We start from the raw sequence: 8,925 nt of genomic DNA, 5'->3' as shown, positions 1-8,925 counted from the left end.
CAGTCCATCTCTTCAATAGTTTTGTGTGTGTGTGCGCGCGCCACACACACACACATTTTTTTTCCTGAGAGGGGGAAATAGTGGAGCAACCTGCAGGCTCTTTTCATTTAAATGATCAAATATGAGTCCAGTGTTGAATCTTCAGGGGATTTCAGATTAAACACTTTAAAGGGAAACTCAAATAGATTTTTTATCAGCTCTAATAACATTCCCACCTCTGAAAAGTTGCAAAGAATTTATCGCTCTGGTTCTTGTTTTCATAAAAATTTCAAGGAGAAAATGTTCCCTGCCCCCATGGAATAGCAACAATGGCAATGAAATGCTGGCTAGAAGCCCTGGGCACGGTCCTCGGGAATGCTAATTTAAGTGGGTTTGTGTTGCGGTCTTTCCAGCTACCCCACTGATCTATTAAAAGAATCAAAGCCTGTTGATTAGACAGGGCCCTTCTGCTTGGGATCTTCGGTGACTGTGCCTCATCTCTGTTTTGCCAAGCCTTCTATCATCTCATTTCTCATCATTGTTTCCAGTGCCTCTGCCATGTCATCAGTGTCAAGTTTATTCAATCATTAAATGTAGGCACTGCTACTCGCAGCCTCCTAAACCTAAAGCTTTATCATTCTTCAAAGGTCTTAAAAACTTTCAGTAGCTGAAATGGCCTGGCTATTTTTAATGGCTCCCAGTACAATAAGAAAAGGCAATTTAACAACCCTACACCTGCCCCCTTATCTGTCTCTTTCGCTCCAGGAAACATTTTTTCCATCTTTTGAGTGTTCCTTTATTTATGTCTGGTACAGAAAACATTGTTTGGGACTTTCAACAATTGCTTCCTTGTTGGCTGTTGATTGTCCACTCTGGTCCAACAACAGCTTTGCTGACCTCTCACCCAAATGTCTCTTGCTGTTTGTATTAACAGGACAACTGTGGCCCATCTGCCAGATTTAAAAAATAAAATAAAAATCTGTGTTTCCTAATCTCCTTTCAAATGGAGAACTATATCCACATCCTTATTGATCAGCAAACAGGCTGATCGCATGATCTTCAACCATGAGTTCCCAGATGCTATTGGACTACAACTCAAATCATCCCCTTCCAGTTTAGACAACGGTCCCTTTGCAAATGAAGCACAAGTCTTAGGGAACGATGGAGACAGCCACATGCAGAGCTTGTCTGAGGCCTGAAGTGGAAGTCTTGTTGGAATAAAGTTTCCATGCAAACAAAGTAGCTAGTCCCTGGAAGGCCCCCCCAGCTGGCCTACTCCTCTGAGGCATGGGACAAGAGTACTTTGCTACCTGGGTGGAGATTTGTGGTAGAAGCAACATAGTACCACATAGCATATTAACACAGCCTTACAGCAGTGTCTGGTTGCCTTTTACAGGGATCAAACATGTCTTTTTTGCTCCTCACCATATCGTCTCTCTGTGACTAGACCATAAGTAAAAGTTTAAATTCCTTTACTTACCATAAAGTACGTTTAAATTCCTTTACTTACACAATGCAAGGTCTCATTCACTGCATCAATCAATGCTACATCAAAGTTCCTTTCAGGTAAAAGCTTGTTGTTCTTGTTGTTGTTGTTGTTGTTGTTTAGTCGTTTAGTCGTTTCCGAGTCTTCGTGACCCCATGGACCAGAGCACGCCAGGCACTCCTGTCTCCCACTGCCTCCCGCAGTTTGGTCAAACTCATGCTGGCTTACTGAGCACAAAACACAGAATAGTATCTTCAAACATGGAGCCTGGGCTTGGAGCACCAGTCTCACACATCTGATCAGCTGCATGGTTCAAAGAAGAGAGAAAGAGGGAGGGAGGGGGAGCGATCGAGAAGAAAAAGCTTTACTTCCTCCCTCTCTGGAGAAGAGGAGACATAACCTGACTGCGCGTACTCTACCAAATTGCATTTCTATGGTCTGAATCTGCCTCTCAGCAAATACAGCTCTATGGTCTTAGCCCCTTTATACATTAGCAAGCACTGTGTTTGCTGGTTATGTTTTAACTGCAAATTTCCCACAAAATTCCCCTTAGCCCCCAACCCCCACAAGACCTGACCATGACCATAAGCAGACACTCCCCATGGAGGCTGGGGGTACACTGCAATGTTTTTGTTGCAGCTCTCACTTTTTCATAATACCTAACCAGTGTGGTCCCCATTGTTCCAACATGCCCATTTCTGTCGTGCCAGCAGAACAACTGGCACTGGAGAATGGGCAGGGAGAGAAATGGTAAAGGCACATAAAAAATAAAAAAACGATTAGAGCAGCTTAATTAAAAGATAAACACAAACCAGATCAAAGCAATCAATGGCAGTTCAACTCTGATTGAATTTTGTCATCATCACAGGCTGAGCTCTTCCCCCTCCTTCTTCAGGCTGATTGCTCCAGAGGGAGAATTTCCCAGATCAAATTTCACATTTAGCTGAATTAGTTTTGGGCATCTTGTTTTTATTTTGCTTTATTTATTTTTTAAAACAACAACAATTTTGTGGATTAGATAAGAGTCTTCTGTTGCAGCATGGCTCAAACAGAATCATAGAATTGTATAGTTAGAAGGGACCATGGGGGTCATCTTCTCTAGCTAGGGAAGATGCACTGAATTCACCATGTGGAGTTTGATGTTGCACAACACCATTGTAATGCCCAGAAGGAAGAAACAGGAGCCCAAGTAGCAGCCAGAAGGGTTGATATTAAGTGGTGAAATTATGTATTTTTGTTTCCCAAATGGTTTTATTCTGGATTTTTCCACTAAGAGTATTCAGAGTGATTTACACACAACAGTGAGCACAGATTAAAATCAATTAACAGTGAATTAACGGTTTAGCAGCAAGTATTAAAGCCAACAGATTAGGGAGGGGGAAGTTTACAAACTTTGTTTAGTTTAATTCAGGAAGCTCTGGACCTCCAAAGGTTGTTGGACTCCATACCACATCACCCCCAGCCAGAATGGTTGAGGGACAGAGATGATAGGAGTTGCAGTACAATAATATCTGGGGACCCAAGGTTGAGAAAGGCTGCTCTAGAGAGTAAAATAGCCATCACTTGATAGCTAAATGAGAATGATGTCATTGTCAGACATCCCAGGAACCAACACTGAAGGTCAACCCAGGTTAAAGGACCACTGGAAGACTGCCCCATTGTCTGCCAGGGGGCACATATTGGCCCCTTTCATTAGCCAGAGAAGGACCAGTTGACTAATGAATATCTTCAACTGACATTGCTTAAGTCCCTTCCCCTCCAGCTAGGAAAGATGCACCAAGTTCGTTATGAAGGGGGTGTTGTACAAAGCCTCCCATTTATTACCAGAAAGAAGATCCTACTGCAATTGCCAGTTGTTCCAGCTGTAGGCATGGGGGAGAATCTAAACACAGCCATCCTTTGACGAAATCTGCACTTCACCAATTTTGCAACACAGTTCCCCTTCAGTGACCCCCCATCAGTGACCCTGAGGCCACACATGTACCATTAGTAGCACCTTGACATACCAAGAACCAGGCTGTTCTCTTATTAGCAGAGGCCCCTGAATATCAGTTGCTAGGAATCACAGGAGAGGGGAGTGTTGTTGCGCTCAAGTCCTGCTCCTAGGCTTCCCACAGGCATCTGGTTGGCCACTGGGAGAACAGGATGCTGAACTAGATAGACCACTGGTTTGATCCAGCAGGGCTCGTCTTATGCTTTTATGTACCAGTGGCACTAATGGGTACAACTCAAATCAATTTTAACAGTGATGTTTCCGTCAACATGACATCTTTACAAGATCAGGAAAAGAAATATGCCAGCATCGGTATTGGGTCCTAGACATTCAAAGTTTGTCGAGTCCCTGTAGCAGAGTTAAAGGAAGATCACCTTGCCAGAAGGCAGACTTCTGCACTTCGCTTTTGCAGAGTTAATCCTGTAGAAGCAAGTCCAGCTGAGACTAATCCAGGTAAGGTACAACACGTGCTATGTGCTCGCTTGACCCAGAACAGAAGACAAAGTGTTTGCCTGAGGAAAGACTAGAACTTTGTAGCTTCCTTGGCTGAAGTTAAGCCTCAAGACTCACCTTGAATAAATGTTTAGGGATTTTATGTTGTTACATTTATTCCCTGTGTGTGTGGTGAGGAGGGACAGTCAACACACACATACTCCAAACCAAATGGCAAATGCAGAAGAGGAGGAAGGCGAATGCAAATGTGTCTTGGTGGCAAAGTGGAGGATGGTCCAGGAAGGCAAATAACTCATGAGAACTTAAGAACAATGATCTACTGGATCAGGCCAATGGTCCATCTTGTTCAACATCCTGTTCTCACAGTGGCCAACCAGATTTCTCTGGGGAAACCACAAGCAGGATGCAAGCACAAGAGCAGTCTCACCTCCTATGGTTTCCAGTAGGGGGTGGGAATGTCCCACCAACTCCATTATGTCCTCTAACCCACAACCAGTCCAAACAGTGGCGCTGCCTGTCAGCTTCTTCCAACTTAGCCTCAGTGTGTTGCTTTTGTAGGACTCAACAGGGAGGCAGATGGGGGAGAAACTAAAATAAGTGGTTCCACCTATATGGATTCTAGCTCCCCCTATTGTTGGCCTCCCTGCCTCAGTGGGCACCAATTACCACAGGAGGTGACATCATTGGGGTGTGGAGGCAGTCACGTGACAGAAACAGAGGGTGGAAAAAAGGAGAAATACTAAGGATGTAAGCTCTAGTTCAGAGATGGCACCGTCCAGGTCTCACTAAGCAAGAAGCCATCTTCTGAGAAAGTTCCTGCAAATTAAAAAGATCGAAGAGCAGTGGTAGGCCTTGCATGAACTGCTTCTTTGAAACACTGGAAACCTTGGAAGCACAGCAGAAGAAATGTGTCCAGTCACCCAAGATTGGCCCACAAGCATTATAAATGCTCTTGAACCATTCCTATCTATTTCAATGGGGCTAGTGCACAATAATGTCCCAATGGATTTTACCTGTAGCAGCTAAAACAGATGAAGGGTACCTGTGGCCTATGGTCAGGTATGATGGTAGTGGTAATCCAAAACATCTGGAGGGTTCCCAAACCCTCTAAAGCAGGGTTGGGGAGCCTCCAGCCCATGAGCCAGACTAAGCCCATCAGGCCTCCACATCTGGCCCACCAGACCATTTTGGTAAAGCCACACCCACATACCCTACAGCTGATGTGTCAGTTGTGCAGCAGATTAGGACAAGGCTTTGTCGTAGTCTCATTGCTTAGCAACAATGTGCAGAACTCAGTGCAGTGGGAGACTAGCCAACTAGAAGAGTCTCTGAGGAGTACATACGTGGAGGCAGAGTCAGCATCCAAAGTCAGGTCCAGTCCTAGGGTTGGGCGAACAGCAATCCACATGGTCAGACAGTCCAGGGGTCAGGGTATCCGACAATCATGGGTCAAGAGGAGCAGGAAGCAGCAAGGTAGGACCAAGAATTACTAGAGTTGTTTCCAGCATCTGAGTGAGGCTAGAAGCTCTGCTTAAGAAGGCTGAAGCCAGCTGGTTCTCATCAGTGCCTTCTCCTCTGTGTTGTTGCAGGCTGATCAGGTGCTGGTGGAGTCACTCCGCCTTCCTCCCTTTCAGGCTGCTGTTCAGCAGGCAAAGCTTACTCCTGACCCATGACAGGCTTCAGAAGAACTATTGAGAGCTCTGCACCTTCAGCATAAGAGCATTTTGGGCCATGTATTTGTTTGATATGTACAAATTAGGTAGGTTCTCATTAAAATACCAACAAAAGCAAGTTTCTCCCTCATCTTCCCTAGTGGAGGCAACCATCCCATGAACTGATCTGGAGCACAATCAGCCAAGAAGTGATCCCAGGCAAACCCCAATTGAAATGAATGGGAGCTGTCAAAGAGTGTCAGAGTTCATCTCAATGAGGTTTGCCCAGACAGTCCTGATGGTCTGTGTCCCTGGTATGACTCACTGTAATTTCCATTCCCTCCTGAGAAACTTTTCCAATATGTCCAGAAGATTTTGTGAATGTCATAACTGGGAAGTACTGTCCAATGAATTCTGCTGAGCCTGTTTTTCCTTTAAATCACAGCCCTTTCCCTGCAAAGCCATAAAGTCACAGCATTTTACAAATGCCCTAAAACCACAGCAGTTTTCACAAATGCCATAAATGCAAGAAGAGAGGGAGACATTCAAAACACAGCTCCACTTCTAATAAATTACTATGACAGCACAGTTAGGACCACAATACTAAAAAATATCAACAAGCTACATCAAGGCACATAGGGATGTAAAGCATCCACAATAATGCTGGCAAATGCTTGATAGTAGTGGTTAAATGCAGATCTCGAAAAAGCATGGTGTGTTCTAAAAGCCCCAGCTTCAGTAATAGCAGGATGTAAAGATACGCATTGACTGTACAAAACATCCTTCGTTCCAAAGTTGTACACAAAGTGGGTAGGGGAGGGAAGAAGATCTAATTTGTCCACCTCATGCTTTCAGTCATTGCCCATTCTCTGACTGGGCGCTGTTCCAAGATGTGATGGAAGGAGTTGCCCCTCACCACAAAAGAGAGTTTGGATAATTCTAGCAATTATGGCTCACTCCTTTAGTTCCAAAAGCAAGGTGGGAGGGAAAAAGGAGATGTGAGAAAACATCGGAGAGGAAAGAGGTGAATATTTGTGACGTGGGGCAGGAGAGTTTAGAACTCAACCACAATTTCAGAGTATTTCTTCAAGCAGCACATAGTTAAGGCATGGATCTTGCTACTGTTGGTTCTGGAAAAAGGAGTTATAGGAAAGTGAATTTCTTGATGCCAAGATCCAAGGGGGAAGTACTCTTTGGTGAGAGAACCCCAACAGAGATTTAAATCACACAATATAAGGTAAAGCATGGAAATACAGGCTATAAAGGTAAAGGTACCCCTGCCCGTACGGGCCAGTCTTGACAGACTAGGGTTGTGTGCCCATCTCACTCAAGAGGCCAGGGGCCAGCGCTGTCCACAGACACTTCCAGGTCACGTGGCCAGCATGACAAGCTGCATCTGGCGAGCCAGAGCCGCACAAGGAAACGCCGTTTACCTTCCCGCTAGTAAGCGGTCCCTATTTATCTACTTGCACCCAAGGGTGCTTTCGAACTGCTAGGTTGGCAGGCGCTGGGACCGAGCAATGGGAGCGCACCCCGCCGCGGGGATTTGAACCGCCGACCTTTCAATCGGCAAGCCCTAGGCGCTGAGGCTTTTACCCCACAGCGCCACCTGCGTCCCCAGGAAATACAGGCTAGGAGAATTTTAAAATATGTGTGGGTTTTTTCAAGTGACTTCCAAAGGTTCCATCTTCCCTCAGCATAGGGGGAAAAACACACATTTGGTAAGTTAAAAACTAGTTTACATATAAACTCTTCAGATGTCTGGTTCAGGTGCTTTTCCATACATTGGCACAGAAAGGTTGCACAAGCAGTAAAATTTAGTTTAGTTCCAAAGTGGTGAAAGTTCCTAAATCATTGGCATCAGATCTCAAGCATGGCTTGTGAGAGCCATGCAGCTAAGCTGGAGCAACCAGCTTAGCCTCTTCATACACTGAGCTTCTCAGGTAGACTGAGGGGAACAAACGCTTGATTACCTAGTTCCTCCAAATGTGAGGGGAAGTGGACATAGCTAAACCTGGCAGGACAGCTTACTCTATGGTATTAACCATGTCATGCGCTAATCACACTTCAGCATGTTGGCTGGTTATCCCACAGCAACCACAAGAGGCAGTGATGGCCACCAACTTGGATGGCTATAAAAGAAGATAGGACAAATTCATGGAGAATAAGGCTAGCAATAGCTACTAGCCATGATGGCTATCAGAGGCAGTTTTAGGGTGACATAACCAATATGGTTGCACTGGGAGCCACACATTGCAGGGGGCACCAAAACAATGTTGTAGAATGGAGTGTGAGAGGTGGGGGTGCCAAATTTAGCATCACACAGGGTCCACTGAAATTTGAGAGTCCAAAATCTGCTACTGTGGCTATGCTCTGTCCTCATGGTTGGAGGCAGTAATGCTTCTGAGTAACAGGGGCTAGAAATCACAGAGGGGAGTACTCTTGAGCTTAGGTCCCTTTTGCAGATTTCCCACAAGACTAAGTCCATCCCATCGTGCTTCTGTGTCAATTTTTAAGGGAAAATCCTTCAAAATTCACGTGGAAACACCAATATTTTTATTTAAAGGTACTTACAAGGAAGTTTCAGGGTTGCAGCACTGCCTGTGTTATTGTAAAAGCTATTTTTTAACTTTTTAAGAGTTCAGAAACAGGTCATCCAGCACAAGCTGAAAGTTGTGAGTACCTTCACATCATTTGTAATTTGAGTATGGTTAGAAGTGTGTTTCTTCCAGTGCTGAGATATTCATTCACAAAAAAAGATGTGTCCCCCCAGACATGTACTGTCAGGAACAAAAATATACAATTTTCTAATTAGATGTACATATATCTAGTCTGCAATGCATCTTCAAATTCCTGGTTCTGTTCCTTGTGAATATATGTGAGACCAATTCCACTGGCATTGTATCTGCAGATCACAAGTGTCATGCCTTTCCCCAGCAACACCTTAGCCAGTGTTTCATTTGTGTGTGTGTGTGTGTGTGTGTGTGTGTGTGTGTGTGTTACCTTCAGCTAAGGGTCTGGGGCTTGGTCACTTAGCAGGTTTGCTTTGCTATGAAATCTGGCTGCTCTCACTGGGTGAGCCTACAGAACTGGCTTTGTTCCTGCTATCTGGATATGGCTCTCTGGAACCTAATATCTGATGCATGTGGGCTGGCACATGATGACTCCAGCCAACCACGATTCTCGAGCCTTCCCTGGTGCTCTGCTGGTAGTAAGCAGAGGACAATAAAAGGCTTGAGAGAATAGAGGCCCTGAATCTCCTGTTCTCTGTCCTGTGTAAGTGACCAGGATCAAGGAGCGAACACACAACTGTCCTCAGCCATTGAAATAGGATGTTGCAACCAATATTGTTCTATGATGGA

The sequence above is a fragment of the Podarcis tiliguerta genome (genome assembly GCF_965153285.1).
Source record: "Podarcis tiliguerta genome assembly, chromosome: 10".
Classification (NCBI taxonomy): domain Eukaryota; kingdom Metazoa; phylum Chordata; class Lepidosauria; order Squamata; family Lacertidae; genus Podarcis; species Podarcis tiliguerta.
Note: the sequence above shows the minus strand (reverse complement) of the source record.